Source organism: Capra hircus, chromosome 18 (assembly GCF_001704415.2).
Source record: "Capra hircus breed San Clemente chromosome 18, ASM170441v1, whole genome shotgun sequence".
NCBI lineage: Eukaryota > Metazoa > Chordata > Mammalia > Artiodactyla > Bovidae > Capra > Capra hircus.
The window spans coordinates 48,669,835-48,686,137 of record NC_030825.1 but is presented as its reverse complement, the minus strand read 5'-3'; the positions used below and the strand labels follow the sequence as shown (position 1 = coordinate 48,686,137).

General features: G+C 49.5%; 1 protein-coding gene across 4 annotated transcripts in view; it reads right to left on the bottom strand.

The window, feature by feature from the left end:
- The window catches only part of SIPA1L3 (signal induced proliferation associated 1 like 3), a 253,444-nt gene extending 237,855 nt beyond the window's left edge, over positions 1-15,589 (bottom strand). For all 4 annotated transcript variants that reach the window (XM_018062310.1, XM_018062313.1, XM_018062312.1 and 1 more), the window contains exon 1: positions 15,490-15,589. The gene's annotated coding sequence lies outside the window, so the exon portion shown is untranslated. The remainder of the gene's footprint in view (positions 1-15,489) is intronic.

Sequence of the window (16,303 nt, the reverse complement as noted above, 5' to 3'; positions counted from 1 at the left end):
CTGCATTGGCAGGAAGATTCTTTACCACTGAGCCACCAGGGAAGTCATATCCCCTGTGAATCAGTTCAGTTCAGTTGCTCAGTCGTGTCTGACTCTTTGTGACCCTATGAACTACAGCACGCCAGCCTCCCTATCCATCACCAACTGCCAGAGTCCACCCAAATCCACGTCCATTGAATCGGTGATGCCATCCAACCATCTCATCCTCTATTGTCCCCTTCTCCTCCCGCCCTCAATCTTTCCCAGCATCAGGGTCTTCTCAAATAAGTCAGCTCTTCGCGTCAGGTGGCCAAAGTATTGGAGTTTGAGCTTCAACATCAGTACTTCTAATGAACACCCAGAACTAATCTCCTTTAGGATGGACTGGTTGGATCTCCTTGCAGTCCAAGGGACTCTCCAAGAGTCTTCTCCAACAACACTTCAAAAGCATCAATTCTTCAGCGCCTAGCTTTCTTTATAGTCCAACTCTCACATCCATACATGACTACTGGAAAAACCATAGCCTTGACTAGACAGACCTTTGTTGACAAAGTAATGTCTCTGCTTTTTAATATGCTGTCTAGGTGGGTCATAACTTTCCTTCCAAGGAGTAAGCCACCCCTGTGAATAAACTGGCACAAATATTCAAAGAACAGCAGATACAGCAGATATACTGAGTGCTCACTGTGGGCCAGGGGCTGCAGTGCTCAAAATGCTTTGGGTGCTTGAATGCAATTGTCCCATCAACCTCAGAGGGAAAGTGACAGGGCACAGACTTTTTAAGAATGACACAGCCCGAGGACATGACATAAACTGATTAGAACCAAGTAAGTCCAAGATGGTGGACAAGTCAACTTCCACTAGACCCTGAGTCTCAGTATACGCTCACTGAAACACACGCACAAGATAAATGACACACTCACAGGTATGGGGACAGTTTTGAGGCCAATCATCAAAGACCACAAACTGGGCAGTGGCCCAATTCCTGGAAATCTCACCCCCTTCCCCAAAATAGTTGGAATAATCCTCCCACTCATTAGCCTATGAAATGACTCAGCCTATAAAAACTAACCACACCGTATTTCAAGGCCACTCTCCCCTTCTGAGACGGCCCACACTCTGTGTGTGGAGTGTATTTCTCTCTAAATAAATCAACTTCTTAGCTATCGCTTTGTCTTTCACTGAATCCTTTCTGCAAGGAGACATCAAGAACCTGAGCTTCATTAAGTCCTGAGACCAGGTGTGGGATCTCAGTTAAAAGACCGTGGATTCAAGTCCCCATCTAGCTTCTGGCTGGGTTCAAGTCTGGGCTCACTGATTCAAATCTCAATCTGAGTTACACGGTTTCATTACCACCTTAAAGATATGGAACCCAAGGTACTGCAAGGCTAGTGGCTTGCCCAAGGTCACATGGGAGCCCGAGATGGATCCAGGACTTGAGCCCAAGTGGTGTGGCTCCACAGCCTGCTCTTTGTTTCTCAGTCCCTTGGCAGATCTACAGGGCAACAGCTTTATGCTGGGTCCATAAGCTGCAGCAACAGGCACCCACAGGAAATGTCAGTCTGCAAAATGAATGGTCACTTTCATGTGTTGTTGGGAGGAAAGGGTGGGATTATTAAATGATAACTATTCAATTAATTGTTGTTTAGTCCCTAAGTCGTATCCGATTCTTTGCGATCCCATAGACTATAGCTCACCAGGCTCCTCTGTCCATGGGATTTTCCAGACTGGAAAATTTTTCCATACTGGAGTGGGTTGCCATTTCCTCTAGAGGGGATCTTCCTGACCCTGGGATTGAACCCATATCTCCTGCATTGCAGGCAGATTCTTTACCCTTGAAACACCAGAAAAGCCCTATTCAATTAGTAAGTCAAATTAAATATGTTAACAGCAGGGGCCACATTATTGAGCACTTACCATGAGCTAGCTCCTGGGGGTAAGCACTTGACCTGCATCCTCTCTTTTTTCCACTAAGCCAGCTTGTGGAATCCTAGTTCCTTCACCAGGAATTAAACCTGAGCTCTGGCAGTGAAAGTGCAGAATCCTAACCACCGGACTGCCAGGAAATTCCCTGCAACCTCTCCCTTCTTCCTCACAACCACCCTACCAGGCAGTCCTCAAAGGGGGAAACTGAGCCTCTGCAAGGAGCACCTTGAATGGGAATACTGGCCAGAAGCAGAGAGAGGAGCCCCAAGTGTTGCTGAGCATAGTGAGTGGGCTCACGGACCACCAACACCGCCCCTCAGACTGCTGCCTCATTCCCCAGCTTGGGTTTCCCTGAGTGTTCAGATGAAATACTTCGTTTCCCGACAGGATTGAGAGCTCCTATGATACAGGGACTCTGTGCACACTTTCTTAAAGGTGGAAATGATTAGAGAATTTAAAAGCCATGTCCTGATTCAGGTAATTACAAAAGGAAGGACACTGTTGGTAAGGATAGTGACACAAAAATAGATAGGTACGAGGCTTTCACCTGTTTCCCTAACTTCTGCAGCAGATCCAACTGTCTGCCCACCCAATGTCCATCCCCCTCTCCCAGTCTTTTCCTAAACAGTACTACGGGTTTATTCCTGGAGCCGCACTACATGGTCCTGTGCTTCAGGTGAAGAGGCCCCAGCCCTGACAATAAATCCTGATTGGCTCTTGCCTGTGATTTGCCCAGGCATGGTCAGGTATCACAATGCTGGCCAATGAGATATGAGGGGAATCTGGGAGGCGGGGCTTTTAGGAAGAGTTTCCACACTCCTAAGAGATGCTCTGGACATATCCTCCAGACTCCGGATATTTCTGCTGCTGGATATCGCCTCGTCAGGAATGATGACTGGAGCTGTGACAGTCATCCTGTGGCCGTGAGGGGAGCCTGAGGACACAGGAGACACACCAAGTATAGTGGAGAGGGCTGATCTCCTTACAGGCTTAATTATTCTGTCCTGGTGCTGCCTATCTGTAGGCTTCTTTGTTACAGATCATCAGTCTCCTGATTTGGGGCCAATTTCATTTGAACTTCCTATTATAGTAGGTCAGGTCGGTGGTTCTCAGAAATGTGCTCCCAGGCCCAGGAGCAGCAGTATCACCTGGGGACTTGTTAGAAATGTATATTCTCAAGCCAGACCTACTGAATCGGAAACTCTGGGTGGGGCCCAGCAACTCGCGTTTTAAGCAGCCCTCTGGGGGATGCTGGTGCCTGCACGGGTTTGAGAACCACGACAGGAGCACAGCGATTGAGAGTTCAGGATGTGGCCTCTGGAGCCAGGCTGCCAGGATCCAAATCGTGTCACCACCATTTTCTAGCTGTCGGGTAAGTTATTTAAATTTAGTTGGCCTCATCAGCAAAAGGGGAGTAATAAGGGTACTTGCAGGGTTGTTGGGAGGTTTAAATGAATCACTTTGTGGGAAGCACCTAGCACAGTGCCTAGCATCTAGCAGACACTGTATAAATTATCTATTTGCTGGCATGTCCCTGATGGCCCAGGGGTTAGGTTCGATCCCTGGTCAGGGAAGTTCCACACACCATGTGGTACGCCACCCCCACCCCCAAAAAAAAACATTTGCTGCTGTTGTTGCTAACAGTATTGTTGGCAGCCAAAGGCAAACCAACTGAAACCATTTTCTGGCTGAATTCCCCCAAAGCAAGATCCAGCCCAGGGCCCTGGGGTTCAGGATGTGTGCTCTCTGGAGGGGACACACCAGAGGAGAGGGACGGCCTTTCTTCATCGCTCTTCAGCCCTCCCCCCACAGCCTGAGCCTACACAGTCCCAGTACCTCCTCCTGGACACTCTGGGCTGGTTCTCTACCACCTACTCTGCCCAGTTACTGATCCAGTCCCGCCATGTGAGTCATGCCAAACACCTGGTAAGAGTCCAGGGATGCCCTTCCCTCTGCAAGTTATCTGTGATTTCAAAACTGGTGGCTCCAAGACGCAGAAAGCCAAAGAACGCCTAATGCCACCCCCAGGTACCGTCCTAGGAGGAAGAGGCAGCGTCTTGTCAGGCTTAACAGCAAGACGGGTATGGGGCTATGGGTGAGCAGGGGGTTTACACACACTGGTGTCGCAGACACTGTTGGGCCAGTCAATGAAAGAGATGTGCGGGTGCAGAAAGGGGGTCCCGACCTCTGACCACCAATCCCTGAGGCAAGAAAGTGTTCATTGTGTCCCACTCTTTGCAACCCCATGGACTGTAGCCCACCAGGCTCCTCTGTCCATGGGATTCTCCAGGCAAGAATACTGGAATGGGGAGCCACTCCTTTCTCCAGGGGATCTTCCCAATCCAGGGATCGAACCCGCGTCTCCCGCATTGCAGCTATTTTCTTTACCATCTGAACTACCAGGGAAGCACCAAAGAAAGGATGGGTCAAGTTCCTTGGGCCCTGGAAAGGAAGCTGTTAGGCTGAACCTCCCAAAACTGTCAACATTCAACCATTCTTTCTGACCCACAAAAAAGGCAATTTCATACGGTTCGAACAAATGTAGGCCAGGAAATGAGTCAAATAATGCAGTGCCAAGGAACTGGTCACCAACAAGAACCAGGGATGGTGGTGGCCTCTGGGGAAGGGAACTGGGTGCTTTATTTTTGTTCCTTTGGTTCCATGCACGTGTGGCCACTAATCAAAACTTAATGAAACGTTAAAAAAAATTTATTTATGTATTTACTTGGCTGTATCAGGTCTTAGTTGCAGCATGCAGGATCTTAGTTCCCTGGCCAGGGATCGAACCTGCATCCCCTGAATTGCAAGGGGGATTATTAGCCCCTGGACACCAGGGAAGTCCCTTAATGAAATTTAATAACTCAACACGCCCTGCAATATGGTCCCATCTCAGAGAAAAGACGAGGCTGCACTAGATGCCAAGAGATCTTCCAACTCCTGCTCCCCCTTCCACTCTGCTCCAGCCGCTGTCTCAGGGCCTTTGCACTGGCTGCTCCCTCTGCCAAGAAACCCCCACTGCTCACACTGCCTCGCCTCCTTCAGGCCTGATCTCAGGTCACTCCCAGGGAGGCCATCCCTTGGCACCCTGTCTAAACTGTCAACATCCTCCACCCTAATATCTCACATCCCCTTTCTTAGTATCTTCCACTCAGAACTTATTACCATCAAACACAGTATGTGTGCATGCTAAATCACTTCAGACTCTTTGCGACCCTATGGACTGCAGCCCACCAGACTCCTCCGTCCATGGGATTCTCCAGGCATGAATACTGGAGTGGCTGCCATGCCCTCCTCCAGGGGATCTTCCTGACCCAGGGATCGAACTCAGGCCTCTTACGTCTCCTGCACTGGTAGGCAGTCTTGACCACTAGTGCCACCTGGGAACCGCCCTAACACAGTATACGTCTTATTTATCTGTTGATTGTTTGAATCCCGGCTTGACTGAGAGCCCTAGAAGGGGAGAACCCTTGTCTGCTTTGCTCACTGCTATAAACCTAGTACCTGGAAGAACATTCAGCTGGATGAATATCTGTTGAATGAGTAAGTTTAAGAATCATAATCAGGGGACTTCCCTGGTGGGCCAGTGGCTCAAACTCTGCACTTCCAATGCAAAGGGCCCAGGTTCAATCCCGGGTCAGGGAACTAGATCCTACGTGCCACAACTAAGAGTTTGCATGCCGCAACAAAGCTCAAAGATCTTGCGTGCCACAACCAAGAACTGGCGCAGCCAAATAAATACATGAATATTTAAAAAAAAATCAGTATCAGTGTTTGGGGTCTGCCACCTTCAGATTCAACATATATAGGTCTACACTGGGAAACCCGGAAAAAGCAGGCTGCCTAAACTGATGACAGTGATCCTAATGAGCTCTCCGCGCTAGACACGCTTCAGAGCCTGCAAAGGAACAGGAAAGAAGAGAACTGCTGTGGCGGCAGAGGTAGCAACGCCTGCAGGAGGTGGGGGCGGGGGGGGGTTCCAGGACCCGGCCTGCCTTCCTCCCTGCAAACCAAAAGCGCGATACAGAGAAAGAGCCCACCACCAGAACCAATGGCACCAGCCCCGAGCAAGGCCAGACCCGAGTTCCTCTTCACATCACACATCTCTACCCCTCCCTGGCGAGCAAACCACAAGCAGAAACCCTCAAATGAGGGTACCCGCTTTTCCTGCCACTTTCACACGCGGATTTCTGCCCCTTGCTGACTCGCTGTTCAGTTACAGACCCCCAATGAACAAATGCAACAGGAGCCTCTCTGCTTGATGTGAAGGGGCGGGCGGGGGGAGGGGGGGCGGTGCTGTGCATGTTTGTTCTAAAGGAGTTTTATCTGCTGGCTTGATGAGAAATACCATCAGGTCCGTGGCACTATCACATGCTACATCTTGCAGCTTTGTCAAAAGTCAGGACTGAAAGGGGGCATTTTCCCTGCCTCCCGCAGCAGCGCTGGAGGCAAAACCAAATGCTGGATTGTGGTTCCTTGCAGGGTTGGGCGGGGTGGGGGGGGGGGCGGCTGACAGAGACACATCAGAGGAAGGATCTGTGCAGTCTGTCCTGAGGGGAGGATGCGGGGAGGATCTGAGGCCTCCTGCTGGAACTCGTCTTTGGAAAAAATGTGGGAGGGGCCCCACGCTCAGATGCTGGAGAAAACCAGACCTGGAGAAAGAGGGACCTCTGTGAGCTGACTCAGAGAACCAGCGCCATGGTGCTCAGAGCAGTCGGGGGAGCATGTGGCCAATAGAGCCAAAGATTGACTCGTAGGATGAAAAGAGAAAAAAAAAAATACCACTTTTGTATTATATAAGTGGACTGGGCAGAGGTAGGGAATCCCTCCACACTACACTCGAGTTTGAAACACACCAACACTGAGTGATAGTTGTTATATCTGCTTCTAACTTTTCGTGGCGAGGTGTTCGTGGTGCAAACACACAAAGGTGAAAAGCAGAGCATAAGAACGCCCCTCCAGCCAGCTTCAGCAGCAATGCCTCCTGGCCAATCTTACTTCCTCTCTTTCCTCGCCCATACACTTGGGCCCCTCACCTCCCTGCCCATCCACATTAATCTGAAGCAAATCTCAGGTATCTTAACAGTTCATGGGGATTTTAGACTGTAACTCTTCAAAATAAGGACCTTTTCTTAAGCAGAACCACAGTATCATTATCACATCTTCAAAAATTAACAAGAATTCCTTAATAATGTCAAACATCCAGTGCATTTTTGTTATTTTTGGCTGATTTTTTTAAAATATGTATTTGTATTTATTTATTTGACCCCCCAGGTCTTATTATGGCATGTGGGATCTAGCTTCCTAAATAGGGATCGAACCCAGGCCCCCTGCATTGAGAACACAGAGTCTTAGCCACTGGACCACAAGGGAAAAGTCCCTCAAGTCCAGAATTAGAGAAAAACCTCACACCCAGGGTGATGGTCAAGTCTCCAGGCCCAAAGGGGCCTGGGACCTGCTGCAGGACTACCCCAGACCAGTTCAGAGACCACGTGTGGAGTGGGGAGACTGCAACTCGCCAGTGTGGCCCTGCTTCCCGACCCCATTCGGCCACCTGCTGTCCACGGACAGACTGCAGACTGGGCGTTTAAGAGCCTGGACCTAGGGACTTCCCTGGTAGACAAGTGGTTAAGAATCTGCCTGCCAATGCAGGGGACACAGGTTCAATCCTGGTCCAGGAAGATACCCCATGTCACAGAGCAACTAAGACCCATGAACCACAGCTACTGACACCTGTGCTCTAGAGCCTGCACCCCACAGCAAGAGAAGCCACCACACCGCCAGTACCCCCCAGATGCCACAACTAGAGAAAGCCCGCATGCAGCAATGAAGACTCAGCGCAGACAAAAACAAAAACAGATAGATGAAACTTGAAAAAAAAGACAGCCTGGACTTGACTGGCTTGGGTTTGAATCCTGACTTTGATACTCACCAGCTTTGTGATTTGTATTTCTCAGGACCTGAGTCTATTTACGTAAGAAATGTGAATGGTAAGAATACCTACACCATGGAGTTATGAGGATTAAATGAGATATTACATGAAAAGCACCCAGAGCAGAGACTTGTACACAGTAAGAGCTCAGGGAACCTTGGCTCGTATCAGCAATTCAGCTGACACACACTGAGGATCTTTAACCAGCCAGGCACTGTCCAGCAGTAGGAGATAAGAGAGGTAAAGAGGTGAAAGCGCTCAGGAATCACCACTGGGGCTGGCACAGGTCATCTGGGCACGTGAACAGACTCGGAATCTCTAGCACCTGCCTTGTTTAGGTACAAGGTCCAGATACTCCTTGCTCCTGAGAGGGGGAATCCTGAACCAAGAGAGTAACTGAAGTTCTAGAATAATGACTCCCATAGATGAGAGAGTCCCCTTCCCGCTAGCCCCCACGCAGCAGTGCCTCTGAATCAGGCAAGGGCAATACTCACACACTGGGTAAACTTGGCTGTCGCTGAGACAGGAAAAGGCCACGAAGCTCCCTCAGGAGGTCACAGTCAAGAGGGACAGAGAGAGGAGGCAGATGAAAGAGAAAAGAGGCTTCGGGAACTTTCCTCAGCTGTGGGGCAACTAAGCCCACATTCTGCAACGAAGGAGGAGCCCCTCATGTTGCAACTAAGATCCAATGCAGCCAAATACATAAATAAATAAATATTTTTAAAAAAAAGAAAAGAAAAGAGGCTTCATGCCCACAGAAGCTGCTTAGAATGGACTTTCAATAGGCTAGGTCCTTTTCTCATTTCCTTCACTCATCCTGCCCACTGTCCTCAGTCCCCAAAGACCATTCCCCTTCCTGGGAAGTAAAGATCTGTTCCCACCAAACCTGGGGCTTAAGTAAGGAGGGGGTCAGCCAACCTCTCAGGTCTAAACCAGCACTACAATACCAACAGAAACTCGAGGACTGAGGCTGATGAACACTGGGAGTCTGTTTTGTGTGATGAGTCCTTCCTATGGTATTTTTGTGGCTCAAAGCTCAGACCCCACCCTCCCTCAAACACTAACACAACACAGACACACAGAGATTTAAGAGTACGGTCTCTGTACCTGAGTTCAAATTCTGCCCTCATCATTTGCTAACTGTGAGCAAATAGCCTCGTGCTGCCAGACCTCACCTTCATCTGTTTAGTGGGGATGATCAGCGTCCCGGCCACCTCAGAACACAAGTGACATGCGCCAAGCACAACACCAGGCCCAGAAGGTGCCTTTGAAGGATGACAGCTGTGAGTTTAGCTAGGCCTGCCTCTGACCAGCATGCTTTTCATCACTCATCTGCCCTTATTCACCAAGATAAAACAGGGACGGCATCTTTGACTCATCACTGTGAATCCTGACCTACACTTGAGTCTCACACCTGAGGCCCACTCTGTCCAATACATGTGGCTCCTGGGCACCTGAAACGTGGTTGGTGCAGATGGAAATGGCTGAAGGAGTAGATTTCACATGGAACTTTGAAGAAGTGTGACAAAAAAAGGATGTAATATATCTCAATAATTTTATACTGGCTATATGTTGTGATCCCCATAAGATCTGCAATGACATATATGGCCCACATTGGTGGCCTGGGTTATATTTCTAAAGCAAAGTTCTGGTGCAAACCCTGGAGAACCAGAGTCTTCTTATGTGACTAACATACGGTGCCTGGCACACAGGCTGGGCAGAAACACATGCTTCATAGATGGCTGGATGAAACCATCCACACTTTTCCTGGTCTTAAAAGCAACCACCACCATCTTCACATCTAACTAGGCCTGCCCTTCATTCAAAATATTGAACAACTCTTAAGTTCCAAGCTACACCCGATCAAAATGGACACAGTCATGGTGGCTGGAACAGGATCCTAGAGCCTCTACTTGGGCCAGGCATCAGCACTTTAATAACTAAATGGTATTTTAAAGCTTTAACAGTCCATAATACTAGTTCAGTGCTTAGGAACTCTCTTTCCCCGGCTGGTCCAAGTCCTCTTGCAAAGCTCACCCCTTGCAAGCTCAATGGGACACCTCCTTGTTCACACTCCTTCAACACCACACCTCAATTCTTGCTAACTTGCGTTTGGTGTGGTGGCCACACCGCCAATCTTGTTTTATTTGAGGACATGCTCTGCTGAAGGGCCTTTAGTTTTGAAGTAACCAACAACCAACCAACTAAACATCCCCACAGAATCTGACGCTGTCATGTCTTACTGTGGAGACGACGCCACATCCCCAGACCACTCCCGGGGCCACATGAATGAGGTACTAAATATAGTCCGCAGAGATCTGCATGTTAAACAACGTGGAAAGGAAACGCTGCACCCACTTCTTAATCTTGCCTCAGCCTGGTCAAGGGAGCCTGGGAAAGGAATATAGCATACGGGCCAAGACCTGGGACCCTGGAGTCAGCATCCTCATTGGCAATGAGTTCCATACATTTATCTACTTCACTGGACTCTTGTGAGGATTCACTTCAGTTCAGTTGCTCAGTCGTGTCCGACTCTTTGCGACTCCATGCACTGGAGCACGCCAGGCTTCTCTGTCCATCACCAACTCCTGGAGCTTGCTCAAACTCATGTCCATTGAGTCGGTGATGCCATCCAAGCATCTCATCCTCTGTTGTCCCCTTCTTCTAGAGTGAGGATTAATTGAGGAAAAGTGCAAAATGCCTAGAAGAGCACCAAGTACAGAGTAAAGTACCAGGAAATGTCAGCTGCTATTATTATCAGTATTATTATTTTACAAAAATTAAAGTAGCATGAGCCTGAACAGTGGGAATTCACCTTTCTCCAGTTTCGATGATACTGTTTTTGTAGAAAATACATTCCCACACCTGGGCCTTTGCATTTCCTGTTCCCTCGGCCTGGAATGGTCTTCCCCCAGCTCTTGGCATAGCTGGTGCCTCTTGCTCATTCAGGTCTCAGCTCACATGACTCCCCTTCAGTGAGGCCTAAGAGGCTTTCTCGGAGAAGGTGATGGCACCCCACTCTAGTACTCTTGCCTGGAAAATCCCATGGACGGAGGAGTCTGGAAGGCTGCAGTCCATGGGGTCGCGAAGAGCTGGACACGACTGAGTGACTTCACTTTGACTTTTCACTTTCATGCATTGGAGAAGGAAATGGCAACCCACTCCAGTGTTCCTGCCTGGAGAATTCCAGGGACGGGGGAGCCCAGTGGGCTGCTGTCTATGGGGTCGCACAGAGTCGGACACGACTGAAGCGACTCAGCAGCAGCAGCAGCAGCAGCAGCAGCAGCAGACCTTCTGGGGTCACACAAGCGAAGGCAACCAGCCGTTCCCCATCACCAGTCTACTCCATCCCCTCACGCTGTTATTGCCTCCATCTGAAATTAAAACCACCTGAGACTACCTTGTTTGCTGCGTGTCCCCTCAGCTAGAAATGTAAACCCTAGCAGAGCAAGGATCTTGTCTCTCTTATTCGCTGTCCAGAATTTATGCTTTCAGCGACTATGGCGTACTGCCTATGTATCAGAATGCTTACTGGATGTGTGTTTGCGGATGTAATAGAAAACCTAGAGGGACCTCCCTGGTGATCTAGGGGCTAAGACTCCACGCTCCCAGTCCTGGTTAGGGAACTAAATCTCACATGCTACAACTAAAGATTTTATATGCTGCAACTAAGACCTGGTGCCCACCAAATAAATTTTAAAAAAGAAATCCCAGAAAGAATTTAAATGTCCAGTAATAGGGAAATGGCAGTGTGGAGCACGGTCTCTCCACACTGAAGAACGTGGGTCTAGCTGTTAAAAAGAATGAGTCAGATCTGTATGTAATGACTTGAAGAGATATGCGCTATCAAATATTTTTAAAAATCGAGTTACAAATATGTATGACTTGATCCCTCCTTTTCTGGGGAATGGTGAGGGAGAAAAAAGAAAACAGTTGATATATGCATTGCTGCTGTTTAGTCACTCAGCAGTGTCTGACTCTTTTGCAACCCCATGGACTATTATAGCCCACCAGGCTCCTCTGTCCATGGGATTCTCCAGGCAAGAATACTGGAGTGGGTTGCCATTCCCTTCTCCAGTGGATCCGACCTGGGTCTCTTGCATTGCAGACAGATTATTTACCATCTGAGCCACCAGGGATGATGCCCCACTATACGCATACATACATCCAAAGGAGCACAGAAAAAGATGAGAGCAGCCACCCCTACATTTCCAAAGGTAATGAATCTACTTTGTTCTCTCAGACATCTCCAAAGCCTGACACTGGACACTTAGTAAACACTCACTGTCTGAATAAATGGTTTTCTTAGGGGGATGGGATTTTGGAATGAAGGGTGGCAGTTATTACTTCCCTTGCCTATCTCTGTAATGTTTGACAGGTTACTACGAGTATGCATTTCTTTGCATAACTTTTTAAAAGCCAAATTCAACCAACCCTCGGGCACACACACATACAAACTAAGGCCACGACCAGAGAAGTCCTAAGAAATAGAGGCAGTGTCTTAAAGCACAAACGCACAAACCGTCCTAATGGCCTCTCGTTCTAACTGCTAAAAACCCTTTGCTTTAGAGGCAATGACTACTCAATTATTTTATCAAAACATATAGACATTTAATTTAGATTTGGGAAATTATACACACAACAAGGTTAAGCTCTTATCATAACCTGGGTCATTTTTTTAAACTGAAGTTTGAAATATAAGCAAAATAACTTTCACAGGGGAAAAAAAAGGCGCCAATCACTGCACATTCTAAATTCCATTTTTGATTTACCGCCTAACAACTGCAATGTCTGAAAAACAGGCTCATGTTTAACTCTGACCGTTCCACACAGACTGCTAAAAACCCACGTGCTGTCGTCACTAACAATCAGGACCAAGATTTTTGTTTTAAAGTCATTGCTTTATTTCCTCAGATGCAAAAAAAAGCACTTAGGGGGAATTCCCTCGCAGTCCAGTGCTTAAGACTTGGGAGTTTTCACTGCTGAAGTCCAGGTTCAATCCCTGGTCAGGGAACTAAGATCCAACAAGCAACATGGCTCAACCAAAAAACACCAAAAAAACAAAAAAAACACAATTCAATCAATTAATAAAAAAATAACACACTTAGGTAATTTTAGTGGTCAAAACAAATTTGAGACCACAGGTTCCCATCACCAAATGAAACTACAATTACAGGGGCTTCCCTGGTCGTCTAGGGGTTAGGAATCTGTCTGCCAACCCAGGAGACATGGGTTCCATCCCTGGTCTGAGAAGATCCCATATGCCGAGAAGCACCTAAGCCCATGAGCCACAGCTACTCAGAGAACCCGTGCTCTGCAACCAGAGAAGCCACTGCAAAGAGAGGCCCGTGCACCACAATGGAGAGCCCTGCTCACTGCAACTAGAGAAAACCCACGTGCAGCAAGGAGCACCCAGCACAGCCAAGAATATATAAATAAAATCTCTAAAAAAAAAAAGAAATTACAATGACAGATCTGATGACAGGCTCACCCTAAACAGAGAGCTAACATACTCCCTGCCCAGCCTCTTCCTGGGTGTGCGTGTGCTGCCTCCCAAAACACTCAGGATGGCCTGTTGCACAGAGGATATTCTAACCCGCTGACACCGGGTAACTTTGCAGAAAGAAAGCAAGCGACTCAGCTGAGCTTAGCCAGGCTAGAAATGGACTCCCTGACAGCCAGGGCTTTTACTCCATACTTGTGGCCACTGCCATCTGGCCACATCTGCAGTGCCCTCTCTGGCTCCTAATGATACAGTGTTTGACATGTATCCATCCTTGGTGACTTGAAAGAAACAACTCAACCATGTTGGAAGAGGCCACCTTCAGTAGTCAAGGGGGACTTTCAGTGGCCCACAAGATAAGAGACCAAGACAGGCCAAAGAACTGGTTGTTATGGAATGACAGCACCATCCACCTTGCCAATCAACTGCATCTGGGAAGCCTTGGGGAGAAGAAGGACTCCCAGGCTTCCGGTTTGGCCCATCTGCCGAGGTGGTGACTACTGGATCTGGGAGGAAAAGGAGCTTCGTTTTAACATTTTGAGTTCATGGCACCCAATGGGACATCAAGTTAGCAGAGGACATCAAGGAGCACAGGCCCCACATGTGGAGGTGGAGCTCGGGGGCTAATGGTGCTTTGAGACAGTCAATGGCGGGCAGCAGTGGTACAACACTTAAAAGCCCCAGAGTGGTCGTTTTGGGAGCAGGAGTGTGTGAGAGCTGGGAGGAGGGCAGGTGGCCTGCTGATAGCAGCTAGTCAGTGCCATTTCTTCTCAGCCCCTTATATGGCAGTATGTTCCACAATTCTACCTTTGGTGAATAAAAATTAGAGGCGAGGGGACCTTGTCCTGCTCTGAACTGTAATGCAAACATAAGCAGCAAAAGCCCATCAAGAGAAACAAGGCATGTTTATTAAGAGCTTAGGATGCACCTGGCCCTGTGCTGAACATTACACATGAATTATCTTTTGGAATCATTGAAACAACCCTGGCACAAATGTCCTATGACTATCATTTCACAGATGGGACACTGAGGCTGGGAGTGAACATGTGGGGGAGCTCAGGGCTGTCATGTCACATCCCACAACAGTTAGGCAAGCTCTGGGCCAGATGGAGCACATGGAAGAAGAACAATTATAATATACAAGAGCTGCTACTTAGTGAGAGATGGCTCTGGACTGGGAACACGGTATCAGCAAATCCTTACAACCCTCTGAGGCTGATATTGTTATCCCATTTTACACGGATGGAACCTGAGGGTGCAGGAGAGGAAGTCAACCAGACCAGTTATAAGTCTGATCCACTAGAAAAGCAAGACTACAGGCAGAGCCCCACCCTCAGGGGGTCTCGGAGAAACCGGGAAAACGCTGAATCAATGGTCATTTATTAAATGCTGACTATGTGCCAGCTGCTGCTCTTAGCATTTCACAAATGGTATTCTCACTGCATCCTCCAAACGACTCTACAAGGTGGCTGCTATGAAAAAATACCCATTTTGTAGACAGAGAAAACCAAGGTACAGAGCAGTGAAGTCTGTCGCCCAAGGTCACAGAGCTGGTAAAAGGTAGAACCTAAATTTGAACCTGGCTCTGCCTCCAAAACCGAAGCTCTCAGCAAAATAATTTCTCCTAACAGCCACCTTGCACCGAGTGCTAACCATGTGGCTCACCCTCAGCTTACCACATTCAGTCGATAATACCTTCATCCCATTTCTCCGGAGCTAACAATAAAACAAGCAAGTAATAAGTGTCTTCTATGTACAAACGCTTTATTCATCGGATCTCAACAGAATTCCCAGCATAAGACAGCCACTATTCTTCCCAGGTTTGACCGAAAGGAGAAACTGAGGTTCGGCGCGGTTTCCCTAGATCGCACCTCCCGAGAGGCAAGAGTCCGTACACGAACCCACCGCTACCCGACTCTCATGCCACGCTTTCCCGCAACGGCGCGGGGTAGCTCGTCTGGAAAGTTGAAGCATGCGGGCACGCGTCCAGCCAGGTCGGGAGGGCGAGAGTGCCGCCGCCGCCCCCCAACAGCCGGTGCCCACACCCGGCCGTCCGCCCAGTAGCTCGCCCGCGCTGACCCTCGGGGTCCGACTGGACATCGACTCCCCGCTACCCTAGCGCAAGGCCAACCCTGCACCCGGAGCCACATACCTGGGTGTCCCGGCTGCCCGCCCCGCGGGCCCCACGACCGCGGCGTTCAGATCCGCGCCGCTTGCTGGAGACGCCGCCAGCTCCAGTGGCCCGAGTGACTTCCAGGCTGCCCACTTCCAAGCCGCCTCGCGCGAGGCCTCCTGGGAACTGTAGTTTCGCCCTAGGCGGCCGCAAACTGAAAAAAGCCTGACGCGCAGGCGCTGCCGGGAGCAGTAGGCGCGGCGCCGCGCCGCCTTCTGGGAACGGTAGTCCACCTGTCGCCTCCGTGCCGCTCTAGTCTCCTGAGTACTTCCGCAGCCCCGAGGGGCGTGAGGGATGGAGGTGTGTCTTCTGTAGACTCCAACCCGTTGATTGCGTTCCTTGCTCTGCGAAGGCGGTTTTTTCCTTTTTCCCAGCTCTATCCGCCTCCTCCCTTCCTTCAGTAGACCCTCTTTCTCCCTTTCCGCGAGGCGCGAGGTACTTACCCCGAGGGCGCGAGCCTCTGGAGAAGCAGGAGCAGCGGAACACAGCGCTAGACCCCCAACCGAGGGGAGCTGTGGAGAAAGGCGTCTATGCGCGCTCGCGCACGCGCGCTCGCCGGCCAACTCCGGCCTAAATTGCCGCGGGCCCCCGCGGGGAAGACTTTTTTTTTTTTCCCCTTTCGAACGCGCGCGCGCGCGCGGGGTCTCGCGCTGGGCTTTTTCCTGCCGGGCGCGCGCCAGTGCGCACGCGCGCCCACTCGCCTGGCCTTGGTCAGTCCGCCCGGCGCGGGGTTGCGGAGCTAACCGTTTTGTTGGCCGAGTCCTCCCGCAGTATCCCCAAGGTCGCTCCTCTG